At 41.5% G+C, this 23018-nt stretch overlaps 1 long non-coding RNA gene across 1 annotated transcript in view; it reads left to right on the forward strand.

Moving 5' to 3' along the window:
- The first annotated feature begins 4062 nt into the window (after window positions 1-4062).
- LOC141102347 (uncharacterized) overlaps window positions 4063-23018 on the forward strand; it is a 47366-nt gene continuing 28410 nt past the window's right edge. Inside the window, exons 1-2 of the long non-coding RNA XR_012235085.1 lie at window positions 4063-4213; window positions 15233-15352. This is a non-coding gene — a long non-coding RNA (uncharacterized lncRNA). The remainder of the gene's footprint in view (window positions 4214-15232; window positions 15353-23018) is intronic.

The following is a 23018-nucleotide window of genomic DNA, read 5'->3' on the forward strand; positions in this document are numbered from 1 at the left end:
ACTCAGCCATCCCATCCATACTCAGCCATATCCAGCCCTACCCAGCCATACTCAGCCATTTCATCCATACTCAGCCATACTCAACTATACCCAGCCATACCAAGCCATACTCATTCATGTTCAGTCATCCCATCCATACTCAGCCATCCACATTCATGGCTCAACCATGCTCAGCCATCCCCATTCACGGCTCATCCATCCCCATTCATGCTCATCCATGCCACATCAGTTCTCATCCATGCCACATCCATGCCACTACAGTGCCTCACAAAAGTGTAATAGGTAGGAAAATTAGTTTTGAAATGTATGCCCCTAGAACACCTGACGGTGCTCCCTGCATGTTGGGCCTCTGTATGTGGCCAGGCTGTAGAAAAGTCTCCCATATGTGGTATCGCCATACTCAGGAGGAGTAGGATCATCTTTTTTTGGGTGTAATTTTTGGTATGTACATGCTATGTGTTAGAAATATTGTATAAATGGACAACTTTGTGTAAAAAAAATAAATGTGTTTTCATTTTCTTTCCACATTTTCCAAAAACTTGCAGAAAAAAATGACATGTTCAAAAGACTTATTATGCCTCATAGATTATATGATGGGGTGTTTTCTTTCCAAAAGGAATTATTTTTGGGGTGTTTCCATTGTCCTGGTGCTCCAGGGCCTTCAAAAGTGCAAGAGAATTTATGCTCCTAGAACGCCTGATGGTGCTCCCTGCATGTTGGGCCTCTGTATGTGGTAATGCTGTGTAAAGGTCTCACACATGTGGTATTGCCATACTCAGGAGGAGTAGTTGAATGTCTTTTGGGGTGTAATTTGTGTTATGCATATGCTGTGTGTGAGAAATAACCTGCTAATATGACAATTATGTGAAAAAAATAAAATTAAAAAAAATGTTGATTTTGCAAAGAATTGTTTGAAAAAATTACAACTTCAAAAAACTCACCATGCCTCTTACTAAATATGTTGGAATGTCTTCTTTCCAAAAAGGGGTCATTTGGGGGTTATTTATACTTTCCTGGCTTGTTAGGGTCTCAAGAAATTAGAAAGGCCATCAGTACTTCAGGTGTGATCAATTTTCAGAGATTGGCACCATAGCTTGTGAACTCTAAAACTTTTGCACAGACCAAATAATATACACCGATTTGGGTTATTTTTACCAAAGATATGTAGCAGTATAAATGTTTGCCAAAATTTATGAAGAAAATGACTACATATGCAAAATTTTATAACAGAAGCTAAGAAAAATTCATTTTTTTACAGAATTTTCAGTCTTTTTTCTTTTATAGCGCAAAAAAATAAATAAACCAGCAGTGATTAAATACCACCAAAAGAAAGCTCTATTTGTGTGAAAAAAAGGCCAAAAATGTCATATGGGTACAGTGTTGCATGACTGAGTAATTGTTATTCAAAATTGGTCTGGTTAGGAAGGGGTTTAAGTGCCCAGTGGGTAAGTGGTTAATTGACTGTGCAGTGTGTGGATGGGTTTTGGGCTACTTGTTCTCAACAACAGAAAAGAAGCATACACTTATAGCAAGGAATGAAGATGTGACTTAAAAAAGATGTGACTTAACAAAACTTGGTTTTACAGAGAAAAGACTTTATCTAACGGCTAAATCTGTGTCTGTGTTGTTTTTCAAGCCATACATAATAACATGATATTTGGAGTGTTTCCTTACTCCAGAAGTGTATAATGAGTTTTGAAATTCTAGAGAAATGCTTAATAATGCATTATTTAACTAAACACATTAGATTTTAGTAGACTAAGATGATTTTGCCAAAATCAACAATGGATTTTATGAACTCGTAAGCGAATCCACATAAACATGTACAGAACATCCCATAACAGTTTGCGCCCGAGGCAGACAAACAATAGAACAATGGGACACATAATAACCCCATCCTCACCGCAAACTATCTAGCAATGGTCTATGAGATACTTCTACAATATTCCAGCTGTGTGAAAAGTGAAATTATTTATCTCATAAATTTTATGAGGGATATTGTTCATAAATATTACTGTCCCAAGTGAAAGAGCCTCTCCCCCAATGCCCATAAGCACACAGTACCCTAAACAAATTGTCCGAAACAGAGCATTATTTACCCAACTAACTTCTGACTCTCTTGTAGAACATACCCGCCGCTGGGGAGAGGTGCAGACTGGCTCTTCTCCCTGGAGTCCTTTAAGCTGCTGGAGAGAAGACAGGATTGCTGGGCTCACTCCGTCCTGCTCTTGAGGATCTGGGCAGTATGTATAGGAGAGGAGTGTGGGGGATATGACAGTGGGCAAAATGTATTGGAGAGGAGTGTGGAGGGTATGACAGTGGACAGTATATACAGCAGGGGAGTGTGGAAGGTATGGCAATGGGCAATAAGTACAGGAGAGGAATGTGGAAGGTATGATAGTGGACCATATGTACAGGAGAGGAGTGTGGATGGTATGACAGTGGGCAATATTTAAAGAAGAGGAGTGTGGAAGGTATAGCAGTGGGCAGTTTGCACAAGAGAGGAGTGTGGAGGGTATGACAGTGGGCAGTGTGTACAGGAGAGGAGTGTGGAGGGTATGACAGTGGGTGGTATCTACTGTAGTGGAATTTGAGAGGTAGGACAGTGGACAGTATGTTAAGGAGAGGAATGTGGAGGGTATGAAAGTGGGCAGTATGTACAGGAGAGGAGTGTGGAAAGAATGACAATGGGCAGTATGTACAAGAAAGAAGTGTGGAGGGTATGACAGTGGGCAATATGTACAGGAGGGGAGTGTGGAGGGTATGACAGTGGGCAGTATGTACAGGAGAGGAGTGTGGAGGATATGACAGAGGGCAGTATGTACAGGAGAGGAGTGTGGAGGGTATGACAGTGGGCAGTATGTACAGGAGAGGAGTGTGGAGGGTATGACAGTGGGCAGTATGTACAGGAGAGGAGTGTGGAGGGTATGGCAGTGGGCAGTATGTACAGTAGAGGAGTGTGGAAGGTATGACAGTGGCCAATAAGTATAGGAGAAGGGTGTGGAGGGTATGACAGTGGGCAGTATGTACAGGAGAGGAGTGTGAAGGGTATGAAAAAGGGCAGTATGTAGGAGAGAGGAGTGTTGAGGGTATGACAGTGACAGTATGTACAGGAGAGGAGTGTGGAGGGTATTGAAGTGGATAGTATGTACAGGAGAGGAGTTTGGAGGGTATGAAAGTGAGCAGTATGTACAGGAGAGGAGTTTGGAGGGTATGACAGTGGACAGTATGTACAGGAGCAGAGTGTGGAGGATATAACAATAGGCTTTATGTACAGGATAGGAGTGTGGAGGGTATGATAGTGGACAGTATGTACTGGAGAGGAGTGTGGAGGGTATGAAAGTGGGCAGCATGTACAGGAGAGGAGTGTTTAGGGTATGAGAGCAGGCAGTATGCAAAGGAGAGGAGTGCGGAGGGTATGGCAGTGGGCAGTATATACAGTAGAGGGGTGTGGAGGGTATAGCAATGGGTAATATGTACAGGAGAGGAGTGTGGAGGGCATAACTGTGGGCAGTATGTACAGGAGAGAAAGAAGGAAAGGGTATGACAGTGAGAAGTATGCCCACTGTCATACTCCCACACTCCTCTCCTGTACATACTTCCCACTGTCATACCTCCACACTTCTCTCCTGTATATACTGCCCACTGCCATACCCTCCACACTCCTCTCCTCTATATACTGCCCACTGTCATACCCTCCACACTCCTCTCCTGTATATACTGCCCACTGTCATACCCCCACACTTCTCTCCTGTATATACTGCCCACTCTCATATCTTCTGCACTTCTCTCCTACACATATTTCCTCTTGTCATACACTGTGCACTCCTCTAATACACGTTGTGATTTTCCTAACCTCACCTGTTCTGGAATGGAAACACTTAAACACAACCATGTTCCAGAATACAGAACATTCCTTCTGGAATAATGACCAGTACCTTCTCCATGCTTCCCTTACTACAGAGGAATCATTGTACTGTCTCAGGAAGTGAACACATTCTGATTAGCAATATTGATCAAATATTACCAACAGGACCTGCGCAAAAAAAAGAAAAACAAGTTCTGAAATGTGACCAGCAGTGACATAGCTCCGCCCCCCAGTCCTATAAATATAGGGACCCGGGGCCACTACACAGTTCATAGCAGAGCTTGCAGAACATCATGATGAAAGCTGTGATCACTCTCCTAATCCTGGGGCTCCTCTTCATCCATGGTAAGTAAGAACATTTCCATATTATACATTTTGTCTTACTATCCTAGAGTCCAGTGTATAACAATGCATTGTCCATAGTCCAACATCTATACTAGCAGCACACTGACTTTGTTTTCATTCCAATTTCTTCTGCTGAATATTTGTTACTTTATATTGAAGCTCCTGCCGGGAAGAAGTGAAAAGCAGCTCACATTACACAGTGTTAGGCACATAGTTAACCCATTGATTGCCGCTAGATGTTACCTCCTTCCAACCCAGTGTCATTAGTACAGTGACAGTATACAGTATTAGCACTGATCACTGTATTAGTGTCTAGACATGTGCAGGATGAAAAATTTTGTTTCGTTTAGTTTCGTTTCGATTCGTTATTTAACTAAATTCATTTAGTTAAATTTGTTGCATTCGTTACATTCGTTTTCGGAATTTGTTTCGTTTCGTATTCGAATTCGAGAAAAAATTCGACCGCATTCGAAAAAATTTGACCGTATTCGAAAAAAACTATCAAATTCGAAAAAATTCTACCACATTCGAAAAAAACTGTCAAATTCGAAAAAATTCTACCACATTCGAAAAAAACATTAACTGAATTTGAAAAAGTAAACTATATATAACCATTTTGCGAAATTTGAAATTCGTATAGAATGAAATCGAATTCCAATAGAAAAGATTAGGATAGAATAGAAAATATAAAAGAATAGCATAGAAAAACAATAGAACAGAATAGAAAAAATATAATATATTGTATTCTAATCTTTTCTATTCGAATTCGAATTAATTCTGTACCAAATTCCAATTTCGGAAGATGGTTATATATATATTATATTTTTTTTCTATTCTGTTCCATTGTTTTTCTATGCTATTCTTTTCTATTCTATTCTAAGCTTTTCTATTCGAATCTGAGTTTATTCTATGCGAAATTCGAATTTCGGAAGATGGCTTCTAAAATTAGAATTTTGTATAGAATGAATTCGAATTTGAATAGAAAAGATTAGAATAGAAAATAATAGAAATAGAACGGACTAGAAAAACAATAGAACAGAAGAGAATAAAAAATATTATATATATATATTATATTTTTTTCTATTCTGTTTCATTGTTTTTCTATGCTATTCTTTTTTATTCTGTTCTAAACTTTTCTATTCGAATTTGAATTCATTCTATACGAAATTTGAATTTCGGAAGATGGCTTCTGAAATTCAAATTTCGTATAGAATGAATTCGAATTTGAATAGAAAATAATAGAAAAGAATAGACTAGAAAAACAATAGAACAGAACAGAATAAAATATAATATATATATATTATATCTTATTCTATTCTGTTCTATTGTTTTTCTAGTATATTCTTTCTACTCTATTCTAATCTTTTCTATTCAAATTCATTTTATACGAAATTTGAATTTCGGAAGATGGTATATATATATTTTTATTATTATATTTTTTCTATTCTGTTCTATTGTTTTTCTATTATTTTCTATTATATTTTAATCTTTTCTATTTGAATTCAAATTCATTCTATACAAAATTCGAATTTCGGAAAATGGTTATATAGAAATAGAATGAAATCAAATTCTAATAGAAAAGAATAGAATAGAAAAACAATAGAACAGTAGAACAGAATAGAAAGAAATATTATATATATATATAAAATAGAAAAGATTAGAATAGAATATTTTATATTTTTTTCTATTCTGTTCTATTGTTTTTCTATGCTATTCTTTTATGTTATTTTCTGTTCTATTCTAATCTTTTCTACTTGAATTCATTCTGTACCAAATTCCAATTTTGGAAGATGGTTTTATATATTTTTTTTCTATTCTGTTCTATTGTTTTTCTGTTCTAGTCTTTTCTATTAGAATTCGATTTCATTCTGTTTCTGTATAACCATTTTCAGAAATTCAAATTTCGTATAGAATGAATTCGCATTCAAATAGAAAAGATTAGAATAAAATAGAAAATAATAGAAAAACAATAGACCAGCATAGAAAGAAAAAAAATAAAAATAAAAATAAATATATATATATAACCATCTTCCAAAATTTGAATTTCTTATAAAATGAATTTGAATAGAAACAATTAGAATAGAGTAGAAGAGAAAAGACTAGAAAAAAAAATAGAACAGAATAGAATAAAATATATATATTATATTTTATTCTGTTCTGTTCTATTGTTTGTCTAGTCTATTATTTTCTATTCTAATCTTTTCTGTTCAAATTCGAATTCATTCTATACGAAATTCCACTTTCAGAAGCCATCTTCCAAAATTCGAATTTCGTATAGAATGAATTTGAATTTGAATTGAAAAGACTATTAAAGAATATAAAATAATAGAAAAGAAAAGCATGAAAAAAAAATAGAAGAGAATAATAAAAAAAAAATTATATATATATATATATATATATATATATATATATATATATATATATATATATTCTATTGCTTTATTATTTTATATTCTATCTTATTGTTTTTTTTAGAAAAATGTTTTCCTTTTTTTTTAGAAAAAAATTATATATATATATATATATATATATATATATATATATATATATATATATATAATTTTTTTTTTTATTATTCTCTTCTATCCGAATTTCCGAATAATGAATAATTCGTCCGAATTTCGATTCGGAACGAAACGGAATGCACATGCCTATTAGTGTCACTATCGATGTCAGTGTCAGTTAGTGACCCTCCCAGATAATGTCTGTTAGTGGCAGATCACCCACCACACTATCATAGTCACACTCTATTTTACTGATCACCATCATTACAGTATAGCGTCTATAACTGTGTAGAGATGAACGATTAATCGTTAAAGAATCGAGATTCTACCCCCCCCCCCTCACAATCTTAACACAGCATATTCCTGATTCAGTGCAGAGAGTTCTCTGCTCAAGCCGACAGCTGTCAAAAAGAAAAAAGCAGATATCCTGCCAAGTTTATTACAACATCGCTCAGGCGAGATAAAGAGAATAATTGTAACATTTTGTTCTTTTAAAGATCAAAGGAATTAACTTCTGTCTGTAGATGAGGGCAGTTTAACCACTTAAAGACTAAATATTTTTCTTTTTTTTTTCAATATCTTTTATTATTATTTTCTTTATATCCAATACAAAAATTCAATACAATTAATTAATCTACTTTCCATCACGCAAATTCCTTTTTCTCTACAGCAAAAATAAAACCCCATCCCTCTCCTCCTTCTGCCCCCCCCCCCCCTCCCCTCCCCTCCCCTGCTCTGGATCCAACTTTTTTTTTTTTCATTTTGTCTTATGTTGCTTAAATCTGACCATCCTGACTCTTAAACCAGTCAGGCTCCCAACATTTCTGCAAACTTCATTGTATGCTTAAAAATATGCCAGTCCTTCCATTTTCTCTCAAATCCCACCCTCTTCCCCACTAAATCTCAGATACTCCAAGTTATAGCTATCATCTACTCTATTACTCCAACTCCTCAGCGTGGGGCTCTCAGGGTCTTGCCAATATTTAGGAATTAGACTTTTGGCTGTGTTCAGGAGTGAGGGGACCAGGGTTTTTGTATAATGGATAACCAATGTTTTTGTCCGATGGAATAGACACTCCCACGGGTCTTCTTGTGGGCCCTATCTGGAGTTATATACCACCGTGCTAAACTTTTAAAACTGATTTCTATCATATTACTATCCTGTGACGTTGCAAAAACCTCTCATTATTTTCCTCATTTCCAATTCATTCACCTGTGACCCTAATTCCTCCTCCCACTTATTGATGTGTGTCGGCTTTCCCATCCAGATCCCTTCTATTAGAATTTTATATATTACCGAAATCCCCCCACTTTTTTCTGTCTCCGTACATAATTTCTCCATCAGTAGCAAATTCTCTGCTGACCTCATTGGTTGAGGGAGGGAATCCAAGAAATGTTTTGGATAGGAATACCGCTATTCATCCATCACAAGTAGATCATGACTAAACCCTTTTCTGACACTTGTTGTTTACAAGTTAAAATCAGTATTTTTTGTTAGAAAATAGCAGATATCCTGCCAAGTTTATTACAACATCGCTCAGGCGAGATAAAGAGAATAATTGTAACATTTTGTTCTTTTAAAGATCAAAGGAATTAACTTCTGTCTGTAGATGAGGGCAGTTTAACCACTTAAAGACTAAATATTTTTCTTTTTTTTTTCAATATCTTTTATTATTATTTTCTTTATATCCAATACAAAAATTCAATACAATTAATTAATCTACTTTCCATCACGCAAATTCCTTTTTCTCTACAGCAAAAATAAAACCCCATCCCTCTCCTCCTTCTGCCCCCCCCCCCCTCCCCTCCCCTCCCCTGCTCTGGATCCAACTTTTTTTTTTTTCATTTTGTCTTATGTTGCTTAAATCTGACCATCCTGACTCTTAAACCAGTCAGGCTCCCAACATTTCTGCAAACTTCATTGTATGCTTAAAAATATGCCAGTCCTTCCATTTTCTCTCAAATCCCACCCTCTTCCCCACTAAATCTCAGATACTCCAAGTTATAGCTATCATCTACTCTATTACTCCAACTCCTCAGCGTGGGGCTCTCAGGGTCTTGCCAATATTTAGGAATTAGACTTTTGGCTGTGTTCAGGAGTGAGGGGACCAGGGTTTTTGTATAATGGATAACCAATGTTTTTGTCCGATGGAATAGACACTCCCACGGGTCTTCTTGTGGGCCCTATCTGGAGTTATATACCACCGTGCTAAACTTTTAAAACTGATTTCTATCATATTACTATCCTGTGACGTTGCAAAAACCTCTCATTATTTTCCTCATTTCCAATTCATTCACCTGTGACCCTAATTCCTCCTCCCACTTATTGATGTGTGTCGGCTTTCCCATCCAGATCCCTTCTATTAGAATTTTATATATTACCGAAATCCCCCCACTTTTTTCTGTCTCCGTACATAATTTCTCCATCAGTAGCAAATTCTCTGCTGACCTCATTGGTTGAGGGAGGGAATCCAAGAAATGTTTTGGATAGGAATACCGCTATTCATCCATCACAAGTAGATCATGACTAAACCCTTTTCTGACACTTGTTGTTTACAAGTTAAAATCAGTATTTTTTGTTAGAAAATTACTTAGGACCCCCCAAACATTATACAGTGGTTATAAAAAGTCTACACACCCCTATTAAAATGTCAGGTTTCTGTGATGTAAAAAAAAAAATGAGACGAACATAAATCATTTCAGAACTTTTTCCACGTTTAACGTGACCTATAAACTGTACAACTCAATTGAAAAACAAACTGAAATCTTTTAAGGGGGGAGTAAAAATTTTATAAAATGTAATAACGTGGTTGCATAAGTGTGCACACCCTCTTATAACTGGGGATGTAGATGTGTTCAGAATTAAGCAATCACATTCAAACCCATGTTAAATAGGAGTCAGTACACACCGGCCATCATTTGAAGTGCCTCTGATTAACCCCAAATAAAGTTCAGCTGTTCTAGTAGGTCTTTCCTGACATTTTCTTAGTCGTATCCTACAGCAAAAGCCATGGTATGCAGAGAGCTTCCAAATCATCAGAGGGATCTCATTGTTAGAAGGTATCAGTCAGGAGAAGGGTATAAAATAAGTTCCAAGGCATTAGATATACCATGGAACACAGTGAAGACGGTCATCATCAAGTGGAGAAAAATATGGCACAACAGTGACATTACCAAGAACTGGACGTCCCTTCAAAATTGATGAGAAGAAAACTGGTCAGGGAAGCTACCAAGAGGCCTACAGCAACATTAAAAGGAGCTGCAGGAATATCTGGCAAGTACTGGCTGTGTGGTACATGTGACAACAATCTCCCGTATTCTTCATATGTCTGGGCTATGGGGTAGAGTGGCAAGACAGAAGCCTTTTCTTACGAAGAAAAACATCCAAGCCCGGCTAAATTTTGCAAAAACACATCTGAAGTCTCCCAAAGCATGTTGGAAAATGTGTTATGTTCTGATGAAACCAAGGTTGAAATTTTTGGCTATATTTCCAAAAGATATGTTTGGCACAAAAACAACATTGCACATCACCAAAAGAACACCATACCCACCGTGAAGCATGGTGGTGGCGGTATCATGCTTTGGGGCTGTTTTTCTTCAGCTGGAACAAGGGGCCTTAGTCAAGGTAGAGGGAATTATGAACAGTTCCAAATTCCAGTCAATATTGGCACAAAACCTTCAGGCTTCTGATAGAAAGCTAAACATGAACAGGAACTTCATCTATCATCATGACAATGACTCAAAGCATATGAATTTGAATATATATAATGAATATAATGAATGAATCTCTGCTATACTCATAAAAGTCATTGAAAGAAACGGCTTGGGATTCCCCCACAGTGCATTACCGGGCCTTTTGGGTCTGGTATGAATACTAAGGGGAACCCCGAACCAAAATAAAAAAAAAAATGGCGTGGGGGTCCCCCTAACAATCCATACCAGACCCTTATCCGAGCACGCAACCTGGCAGGCTGCAGAAAAAGAGGGAGTTACGAGAGAGCGCCCCCCACTCCTGAACCGTACCAGGCCACAAGCCCTCAACATGGGGAGGATGTCCCCATGTTGATGGAGACAAGGGCCTCATCCCCACAACCCTTGCCCGGTGGTTGTGGGGGTCTGAGGGCGGGGGGCTTATCGGAATCTGGAAGCCCCCTTTAACAAGGGGACCCCCAGATCACAGCCCCACCCCTGTGCGAAATGGTAATGGGGTACAAATGTACCCCTACCATTTCACAAAAAAAGTGTCAAAAATGTTAAAAAAGACAAGAGACGGTTTTTGACAATTCCTTTATTAATGTCTTCTTCTTTCCCCGCTTCTTCTTCCATCTTCTTCTGGTCGTCATTCAGTTTTCTTCCTCTATCTTGTTCTTCCCCCACTTCTTCCTCTTCTTCCTCCGATCCCCTGCTTCTTCCTTCGGTCTTCTCGTCCGCATCTTCCTCCGGCGTCTTCTTCCCCGCTTCGTTCTCCGGACGATCCGCATCCATGGGATGTTCCCACTGTGTGACGCTTCTGTTCTTCTGACAATTCTAATATAACTGAGGGTGGGCCACCCGGTGACCCCGCCCCCCTCTGATGCACAGGGACTTCACGGGGACTTCCCTATGGCTTTCCCCGTGATGTCAGAGGACCCCGCCCCCCTCTGACACCACGGGGAAAACCATAGGCAAGTCCCCGTGCGTCAGAGGGGGGCAGGGTCTCGTTCTTCCCCCGCTTCTTCCTCTTCTTCCTCCAATCCTCTGCTTCTTCCTTCAGTCTTCTCATATGCATCTTCCTCTGGATTCCTCTTCCCCGCTTCCTTCTTTGGACAATCCACATCCATGGGAGGTTCCCGCTGTGTGACGCTTCTGTTCTTCTGACAGTTCTTATGTAACTGAGGTGACCACCCGGTGACCCCGCCCCCTCTGACACACGGGGACTTCACGGGGACCCCCCTATGGTTTTCTCCGTGGTGTCAGAGGGGGTGAGGTCACCCATTACGTAAGCGAGTGACCCTGCCCCCCTCTGACATCACAGGGAAAGCCATAGGGAAGTCCCTGTGAAGTCCCCATGCCTCAGAGGGGGGCGGGGTCACCGGGTTGCCCCACCCTCAGTTATATAAGAACTGTCAGAAGAACAAAAGCGTCACACAGCGGGAACCTCCCATGGATGCGGATCATCTGGAGAACGAAGCGGGGAAGAAGACGCTGGAGGAAGATGCGGACGAGAAGACTGAAGGAAGAAGCAGAGGATTGGAGGAAGAAGAGAAAGAAGCCGGGGAAGAACAAAGAAAACCGAACGAAGACCAGAAGAAGATGGAAGAAGAAGTGGGGTAAGAAGAAAACATTAATAAAGGAATTGTCAAAAACCGTCTCTTGTCTTTTTTAACATGCGACCTGTCAGGTTGCGTGCTCAGATAAGGGTCTGATATGGATTTTTAGAGGGACTCCCGCGCCATTTTTTTCTTTTTGGCGCGGGGTTCCCCTTAAAATCCATACCAGACCTGAAGAGCCTGGTATGGAATTTGGGGGGACCCCCACGCATTTTTTTTTTAATTTTGGTTCGGGGTTCCCCTTAACCCCTTCCCGCCGACCGAACGCACATATGCGTACTCGGCTTTCCGGGGTTATACCGGGATGATGCCCGCAGCTGCAGGCATCATCCCGGTACCGTTGTTTTCAGCGGGCGATCGGCTACCCGAGTATAACAACCGATGCGGCTAAAAGCCGCTCGGCTGTTATACCGGGGGAGCGGGAGGGGACATCCCCCCCCTCCCGCCGCCTCCCGCCGCTGTTACCGGGCCTCCCGTGCGATCGGGAGGCCCGGTGTCCAATCGGGAATCTCCGGCGGCTGGGGGCGGGCTGGAACGAAGCTGTGAGCGGCTTCGTTCCAGCCTTCTAATTGTAAACGCGGAAGCGACGTCATGACGTCACTTCCCATTTACTCGGCTGCCAATGGCGCCGAATTTAAAAAAGTATACAGTATTCAGAATCGCCGTTTTCGGCGATCTGAATACTTTGAAGTGTAAAGGAGGGATGGGGGGTCTTTTAGACCCCCCCATCCCTCCATAAAGAGTACCTGTCACCACCTATTACTGTCACAAGGGATGTTTACATTGCTTGTGACAGCAATAAAAGTAAAAAAAAAAAACAATTTTTTAAACACAATTTATAAAAGTACAAAAATAAATAAAATAAATAAATAAAAAAAAAAATTTTTTTTTAAAGCGCCCCCGTCCCCGCGAGTTCGCGCAGCGAAGAAAACGCATACGGAAGTCGCGCCCGCATATGTAAACGGTGTTCAAACCACACATGTGAGGTATCGCCGCGATCGTCAGAGCGAGAGCAATAATTCTAGCCCTAGACCTCCTCTGTAGCTCAAACCTGGTAACCGTAAAAATTTTTTAAAGCGTCGCCTATGGAAATTCATAGGTACCGTAGTTAGTCGCCATTCCACGAGTGCGTGCAATTATAAAGGGTGACATGTTTGGTATCTATTTACTCGGCGTAACATCATCTTTCACATTATACAAAAAAATTGGGGTAACTTTACTGTTTGGATTTTTTAAAATTCATGAAAGTGTCACTTTTCCAAAAATTTGCGTTTAAAACACCGCTGCACAAATACCGTGTGATAAAAAATATTGCAACAATCACCATTTTATTCTCTAGACTCTCTTCTAAAAAAATATATATAATGTTTGGGGGTTCTAAGTAATTTTCTAGCAAAAAATACGGATTTTAACTTGTAAACACCAAATTTCAAAAATAGGCTTAGTCATGAAAGGGTTCATACCAGACACAAAGGGCCTGGTAATACACTGTGGGGGAATCCCAAGCTGTTTTTTTCAATTACTTTTATGAGTATTGCAGAGACCCAACAATTCATTATAGTCGGCGCTACCGCTAGTACTTTTAAATGACTTTTTTTTTCCTTTAGAAATATCATTTTGCTCTCGGACTGTTGTAAACACGGGAAACATGCGCCACTTTACAGGCATACTACTATAGACACCCCCCAGGTACAAAATTCAAAGGAATATTTCACTTTTTCTTTCACTTTAAGCATTAGTAAAATCACTGCTCCAGAAAAAAGGCAATTTTTTAAACTTTTTTGCATTGATACAGTAACTTCTATATTAACCCTTAAAATTAGCACTTTTGATTTTTCACATTCGTGTCCCATAGACTTTACTGTTGTTTGCGTGTTCAAACACATTTTTTGCCTGTTCGCATGTTCTGCTGCGAACCCAACAGGGGGATGTTCGGCCCATCCCTACTTTATAACTGTGTAAATTCCAGTATATACAGTGCCTTGAAAAAGTATTCTTACCCGTTTAAATTTTCCACATTTTGTCATGTTACAACCAAAAACGTAAATGTATTTTATTGGGATTTTATGTGATAGACCAACACAAAGTGGCTCATAATTGTGAAGTGGAGGGAAAATGATAAATGGTTTTCAACATTGTTTACAAATAAATATGTGAAAAGTGTGGGGGGGCATTTGTATGGCGCCCCCCTAAGTCAATACTTTGTAGAACCCCCTTTCTCTGCAATTACAGCTGCGAGTCTTTTTTGGGGGATGTCTCTACCAGCTTTGCACATCTAGAGAGACAATTTCAAGGGGTATGAATACTTTTTTTAAGGCACTGTATCCCATAGTTTATAGACGATATAACTTTCACACAAACCACTCAATATACACTTATTGTGATTTTTTTTTTACCAAAGACGTGTAGCAAAATACATTTTGGCCTAAATCTATGAAGAAATTTAAATCTATTGGATGTTTTCTAAGAGAGATAAGAAAATATATATATATTTTTTTTAAATGTTCATTCTTTTTTTGTTTTTATCTCAACAAAAAAAAAAAAACGGTGGTGATCAAATATCACCAAAAGAAAGCTTTATTTGGGTGAATAATGATATAAATTTAATTTGGGATCAGTGTTGCATGACCGAGCAATTACCAGCTAGCAAGTAGCGCAGTGCTGAATAGCAAAACATGCCCTATTCATGAAGGGGGTAAAACCTTCCGGAGGTCAAGGGGTTAAATTGCTGGCAAAATGACAGATTGCATTCCTCCATACCAGACCCGTATCATAGATGAGAAAAAAGGAAAAATTTGGCATGGGGTTCCTCCTTGGCCTGGTATGGATTTTAGTGGGGAAGCCCCACACAAAAATCATGGCAAAAAGAGTGGGGTCTCCTTCAAAGATCCACACCAGACTCATGCAGACTGGATAGCTAGGAAAGAGAGGTGGTGAATGTCTCCCCCCAATCATACCTGGCCATATGCCCCCAGTGTGGGGAAGGTAGCTTGCTATGGGGTACACCCCCCCCCGGCAAAACACATTTTTCTCTGATGAGGACAATGCGTTTACAAGTTCTCTCCTTCGGGTATCATTAGGTGGAGGTGTTCTATAGTCCTGGGCGGGGCTTGGGATGTCAGTGGATGAGAGGCAGTGTGTTGTCAGTAGAAGAGGTTAGAGGCTCCCTGTCTGTGTGTTGCTAATCTCTATATATCGTCTTCTAGGTGAGGCTCTGCAGTGCTATAAGGGATCCTGTGATTATAGAAAAGGATGTAGCCTTCAATTGCAAACATGTGCAAAGGATGAGGACCGATGCTACAGGAAAAGGCCTGGCTTAAACAAGAGTAAGTGTCTTCTATATTATTAGACCCATGCTTACTACTTTATCATTTAAATTCGCAATCCAGACAACATTTTTTTATAATCCTTCCTCTGGCCTCCCCTTCAGCCTGGCACAGTTGTACCGGCTCCTCTCCTGTAGTAATGGGGTATATGGAACAATAAGTATTGTGTGTATATAAATGTCTATACAGAAAAACAAAAAGTTAATAGAGTTCAACTGGAGCATTCAGGGTAACTTCCTGCTGATCTCAATGCTCCAGATGCAGCACCTCTGAAGGGACTGAAGTATCTCTATGAAAACAGATAAGAAGAACAGCAGGGCACAATCTGAGTGTAGTATATTAACAGGCTTATTGTGGGGAAAAGACAAATGGCAACTCACATTGTGACAGTTAAATCAGGCTCATCACATAGCAAGGGTTTCCCATGGGCAGTCTCACAACAACAGAAAACCTCACACCAGGAATGAAACATTGGGTGGATGGATACACCTGCAGAACCAAGAGGACATACCCGGGGGCAGCAAACTAAGTGCAGCATTAAATGTACTGAGAAACACTAGTAAATTGACAACTGTAATGAGAAGAAGAAAATAGGATTTTTATAACAGTTTACCTGTAAAATCCTTTTCTTGGAGTACATCACGGGACACAGAGCAGCCATAGTAATTACTATGTGGGTTATAGGCCACCTTCAGGTGATGGACACCGGCACACCCAAGACAGGAAGTTGCCTCCCTATATAACCCCTCCCATACCGGGAGTACCTCAGTTTTTGAAGCAAAGCAATATACATATCTCCCAACAAGAGGGGAGGGACCTCTGTGTCCCGTGATGTACTCCAAGAAAAAGGATTTTACAGGTAAGCTGTTATAAAAATCCTATTTTCTTTATCGTACATCACGGGACACAGAGCAGCCTTAGTAATTACTATGTGGGATGTCCCAAAGCAATGCCATCTGAGGGGAGGGAGACACAGAAAACACAGGCCGCCATCAGACATGAGGACCTATACTGCTGCCCGCAGCACACTGCGCCCAAAGGCGGCATCCTCGTCCCCTTTTACATCCACCTGATAGAATCTAGTGAATGTATGGGCCGAAGCCCAAGTTGCAGCCTTGCAGATCTGAGTCATGGATGCTTGGTGATGCACTGCCCAGGAAGCACTTACTGCGCTGGTGGAGTGCGATCTAACGTGAAAGGGTGCAACCCTCCTTTTCAAACCATAAGCCTCGATAATAACTTGACAAATCCACTTAGAAATAGTAGACTTCAACGCTGCCTGCCCCTTCCTGGGACCTTCTAGGAGCACAAACAAAACATCAGATTTCCGTATCTGAGCTGTCGCTTTCAGATAGACTTTGACTGCTCTAACTACATCAAGCGAGTGCAATGACTTTTCCTTTGCAGAACTTGGAACTTAGATGAAACCCTGACACTACCTTAGGAAGAAAGGACGGGTGAGGACGCAACACCACCCTGTCCCTGTGAATAATTAAATATGGCTCTTTACAAGAAAAAGCAGCCAACTCTGATACTCTTTTAGCAGAAGATATAGCAACCAGAAAAATCTATTTCCTTGTCAAAAGGACCAAAGCACAATGGCGTATCGGCTCAAAAGGTTGTTTTTGTAATACTGACAAAACTAGATTTAAATCCCATGGGCACAAGGGCGGTCTAACTGGTGGATTTATACGCATTACCCCTTGTATAAAGGCCCAGATTAGGGAATGTGAAGCATTGAAACAACACTGATAAGGCCGAGATTTGACCCTTGATAGTACTCAAGGCCAGCTTAATTTCTACTCCGAGCTGTAGAAAGGCAAGAATTCTACCTATGACATACTTCTGGGGATACAATCTCTTGGACTCACACCAAGAGGCATAAGACCTCCAGACCCTATAGTAAAATGACTCTGAAGTCTGGCTTCCTAGCATTAAGCAGGGCAGAAACCACTGAACCTGAAAGCCTGCGATTCTTTAGAATATGGGCTTCAATAGTCAAACTGTTAAATTTAGCATTTGTAAGGTAGGATGGAATACGGGTCCCTGTGAAAAGCAGGTCTGGGCGCAGCAGAAGGGACCATGGGTCCCCTACTGCCATTTTTACGATCTCTGCATACCAGGATCTTCTGAGCCACGCCGGGGCTAACAGAATTACTGGCTTCCCCTTCTGCTTGATTCTGCGAAGAAGTCGTGGTATCAACTGAACTGGAGGGAACGCATAAATCAGTGAAAACTGATCCCACTGGGCCACTAACGCATCTGTTCCACATGCGAGTGGGTCCCTTGTTCTTGACATAAAGTTGATTAACTTCTTGTTGAACCTGGACGCTAATAGGTCCACATCCGGGGTGCCCCATCTTTGGCAAAAGGCCTGAAAGATATCGAGGTGTAAAGACCATTCCCCTGGAAACAGCTGCTGGCGGCTTAAGAAATCTGCCTGCCAATTCTCTACTCCCGAAATGAAAACTGCAGATAGGCAAGGTACATGCTTCTCTGCCCAAGCTAGAATATGGTTCACCTCCCTCTGGTCTGCGTGACTTCTGGTCCCCCCTTGGTGATTGATGTAGGCCAGGCCACTGCTGTGACATTTTCGTATTGAATCCTGACGGGACAATCCCGCAACCTGGATGTCCAGGCCCTCAGAGCCAAACGCGCCGCTTGAATCTCTAGGATGTTGATGTGCAAGGTCTTCTCGACTTCGGACCAATTCCCCTGGACTGTAGTCTCCTCTAGGACTGCTCCCCAGCCTGACAGACTGGCATTTGTCATCACAATCTTCCAAGTAACTGGCATAAAGGATTTTCCCTAGTGCGAAATTCTTGGCTACCAACCACCAACTGAGGTTCTGACGAACTCCTGGGGTCATATTGATCGGTAAATCCAAGACTTGGACTTTCTTGTTCCAAGCCGACAAGATCCTGTTTTGCAACAGTCTTGAATGAAATTGGGCATAGGGGACTGCTTTGAATGAAACCATCATCTTCCCTAATAACCTCATTCATAGGCGGATGGAAGGATTCTTCTTCGTCTTGATCAGCTGGACCAGCTCTTTTATAGCACTGACCTTTCGAAATGGTGACTTTCTACCATGAACCGTAGGAACTTTTGGTGAGCGGGAAAAATGGGTACATGTAGATGTCCATTGATGCCAGAAATTCTTCCCCCATAAGGTGGAGACTACTGACCGTATTGATTCTATTAGAAAAGCACGGATGTTTAGGAACTGGTTTAGGTCCTTGAGATCCAGTATGGATCTGACATACCTATTCGGTTTTGGAACCGTGAAGAGATTTGAATAAAATCCCATACCCTGATCTCCTGTGGGAATCTCTATGATTACCCCCTGAGATACCAAAGGTCTAGTGCCAGAAACAAAGATCCTCTTAAACTAGGTCTTTGGGCACGTTTGATTTTAGAAAACGGGATGGTGGAAACTCCCGAAACTCCAGCTTGTAGACTAGAGATACTATGGAGATGACCCATTTGTCTTGGATTTCCTCCTGTGGAGTGGGGCGCTCCTTCAAAGGGTGGCCTTGGGACTATGCTTTGTAGGCTTTTGTCTCCAGGGCTTCTTTGGCCCCTGGGTTTGACCTTGAGGTTTACCTCTAGAACCTGACAGCAGAGGCCATTGCGACTGCCTGGAGGCCGTTGCCCCTGGTCCTAGAGAGGATGAACGTTTAAAGGAAGGACGTTTACTCTTCCTTTTCACTGGTTAAAGGGTACTTTTACCCTTTAACCCTGAGGCACAGAGGAACATACAGGGGTTACTTCAGAATAACAAAAAGCGGATATCCAGTTGGGTCTTCTAATACCAAGGGACAGGAAGTCCCCACCTCTCAGTGTATACAGCTGCGTTTTGGTAATGGGATGCGTGGAAGGAAACTGACACCTATAGGACTGGAGTGAGAGGACCACATTACACGCTCGTACCCCTGCAGGGGTGGAGCGCTCCGGTGAGTGCAACCACATTGGGGGGACCACCAGTTGTTACAGCAGGGCACTTTATCACCTAAGAAGATTTTTCTGCACAATTGTTATGAACTTTTCTTGCACCAAACAACATATGGTTTTGCGATTTTTAGCTGCGATTTGGACACATTATCAATGATTTTTTATTGCTTATAATTATTGCACATTTACACATTATTGGTTATGAACTTTTATTGCACCAAACAACATATGGTTTTGCGATTTTTAGCTGCGATTTGGACAAATTATCAATGATTTTTTATTGCTTATAATTATTGCACATTTACACATTATTGGTGGACAATTATTGTTTTTGGACATTTATTGTTTTTGGCACTTCATCACTTTATATTTATTCATGTGAAGATGTATTTATGGTATTTAGTGATGCTGCTCGATATTTGCGATTCTTTGCACATATAATACTAATTTTCACCTGATCAAGGTGTTTTTCACTGACACAAGGATATATATATAATTTTTTTGTAAGTAATTTTTTGGATCATACCAAAAAATTTCACATTTTTTATTTTTACACTTTTATTTATACACTTGTATTTTTTGCTAATTTTTATTTATACTCCTAACACAGCGCCACTCCCTATACTTTGATCTATATTCTTTGGGGGATCACTTAGGTGTTCCCTTCCTATCTAGGGGGGCTGCAGGTGTGAGTCAGTCTATGAGCGCGGATTCGTTGATATATTTATTAGACACTTGCTTGCTGCTACCAAGAACTCATTTTTTTTAGAATCAAAATTACAAGACTTTATATGCCGTTGGAACCTCCTCTAACAATACAACTGTAACTTAATTAACATGAGCTAATTATCTAATCCTTTATACAGCCTAGGTGACTGAGATATGACCTTTCACCCAGACTTGTGGTCACCGAGCTTCACACAGTTATATCAACACAATAGCAGTCATCCCGTCTCATACATTGTATAGAGGACAATGTCATCAGCTCATTCAATTAACATAAACACAGGTAGTTGGAATTGATGACACCAGCATCTCCTCACAGAATGTGTCCCAACAGAATGAATCAGTCTTATCAGCAGGGGGCTGCTGGAGGAATCCCCCTCCCTCTTTAGGGACACAAATCTATAGTAAGGAGTCCCCATACAATATATACATATATACACGACTGAGTCCGATTAGTACAGTTCAGCCTGGATTTCTCATTCACCTCACAAAGAGTATTGTTCCATTGAAAATCCAGGGCCCATAATCAAAAGGCAACAGGCTTGCATACAGTCCTCTCCAACAGCCTCTGTCCTGGCTAGGTCTGTCACATTTCTCCCCTTTCAGCAGGAGACTAACACAGGAGGAGACCCCAGACGGGTTGACTCCGAAGTTAGTCCATAGTTCCAGTCCTCTACTGCCTGTACCCACACAGTACCCCAAACAAATTATTCCAAACAGAGTATTACTCACCCAGCCATCCTCTGCCTCTCTCAGAGAACATATCCGCCGCTGGGGAGAGGCCCAGACTGGCCCTTCTCCCTGGAATCCTTTCTGCCGCTGGAGAGAAGACAGGGGGACTGGGCTCACTCCATCCTGCTGTTGGGGATCTGGGCCGACTGCCTAGCATCCCTGGGGTATACAGGTGGGGACTGAAGCCCCATCAACCGACACCAGATCAAGCTGCAGTTGTGAGGTGATGACTGCATTCTCTCCTTGGATCCTGATCTGCAGCTCGCGATAGACTGCCACCTCCTCACCTTGGGCCTCCACAATTGCTGCAGGTGTGGGGCAGAGATCTTGGACCCTCTGTCCGGTTGCCAGCACTTCTGCTGGGGGTTTGCCAGGTGGTTCCTCCTCTACAGAAACATCTATTAAATCCCCAGTCTCTGAAAGTGGTAAAAGTGTGGGACAGAGGTCTTGGACCCTCTGTTCAGTTACCAGATCTTCAGCTGGAGAAGTTTGTTTTAACTCCATAGATGCTGCTGGCAGAAAATCACATGTCCCTGTCAGTGTTGTGGGAGAAAGGCCGACTACCTCTTCTCTCAAGAAGGCCGAAGCCACTGTTGGTGCTGGGCAGAACACAGTGAACTTTGGCCCTGATAGCAGCTCTTCTGCTGGAGGCTCATCAGGTTGTTCTTCCTCAGCAGAAAAGTCTATCAAGTCCCATGTCTCTGCAACTGATGTCTGGGGATAGAGGTTCACCATCTCCTGTCCATGGAACCCAGAAGATGCTATCATTTCTGGGCAGAGGTTAGCAGAGCTCTGCCCTGTTGTCAGCACTTCAGGTTTGGGGACGGCAATCTCCGGATTTTCCACTGCCAATTCTCTGGCATGCTGCTGAACTTGTTCTAGCAGTTTCCTGTATGCCCTTTCCAGATGCTGTTCCTTCCTTAGCAAATGGTCCAGATCAGGTTTGAGCTCTGAGACCCCTGCAAGACCGAGCATAGACTCTCTATATTCTCTCAGATCCTCAAGGTCAGGTTCCCCTTCATCGCCAAACATAAAAAGATCTGTAAGGTTCTCCCACAGCAATCCAGGGCCGCCAAAGTCATATCCCTCTGGAGAGCATTCTGTCGTCTCCCCTAAATATCCCTCCTCTGCGTGCCATTGCAGAGCCCGATAACGATTGTCCAGCTCTATCTCCTGCTGGACCAACCTGTCCAACTCAGTCACCCATTGCTCCTGGGGCTGCTCTCCCAGGAATGCCATCCGCAATGCCCGTTGGTCACTGGCCCGTTGCTCTTGGGTTGGAAAGCACTTGCCCTGTTTTATACCAGCGAGACGGAGGGCTGCAATCCAGAGCTCCACCCGAATTTGCTGCCTAAGCTCCAGGTATTCATCCTCAGACACAGTCCTGGTGTATGTTGAAAGGATGATTCGCAGCAGCCCCGGGAATTCTGATGCCAGGTCCATATCTCCGCTGGGGTGACTGAAGTCTGCTATCCTGATCTTGGATCCAGGTGGAGGTTTAAATTTCCCAGACTGCAGGAAGCTTTCCCGCTGCTTGCCACCAATGTCACGGAACATCCCACACTCCGCTTGAGTGCTTCCGTCATATACCACTTCCTCCCAGTCTGTATACAGATATCCCAACCTCTCTGAGCACAAACAAGGCGACACTTGCTTGCTGCTACCAAGAACTCACTTTATTTAGAATCAAAATTACAAGACTTTATATGCCGTTGGAACCTCCTCTAACAATACAACTGTAACTTAATTAACATGAGCTAATTATCTAATCCTTTATATAGCCTAGGTGACTGAGACATGACCTTTCGCCCAGACTTGTGGTCACCGAGCTTCACACAGTTATATCAACACAATAGCAGTCGTCCCGTCTCCTACATTGTATAGAGGACAATGTCATTAGCTCATTCAATTAACATAAACACAGGTAGTTGGAATTGATGACACCAGCATCTCCTCACAGGATGTGTCCCAACAGAATGAATCAGTCTTATCAGCAGGGGGCTGCTGGAGGAATCCCCCCTCCCTCTTCAGGGACACAAATCTACAGTAAGGAGTCCCCATACAATATATACATATATACACGACTGAGTCCGATTAGTACAGTTCAGCCTGGATTTCTCATTCACCTCACAAAGAGTATTGTTCCATTGAAAATCCAGGGCCCATAATCAAAAGGCAACAGGCTTGCATACAGTCCTCTCCAACAGCCTCTGTCCTGGCTAGGTCTGTCACAGGTGGCAAACCACATTTAGTG

This window comes from Aquarana catesbeiana, linkage group LG07 (assembly GCF_042186555.1).
Source record: "Aquarana catesbeiana isolate 2022-GZ linkage group LG07, ASM4218655v1, whole genome shotgun sequence".
NCBI lineage: Eukaryota > Metazoa > Chordata > Amphibia > Anura > Ranidae > Aquarana > Aquarana catesbeiana.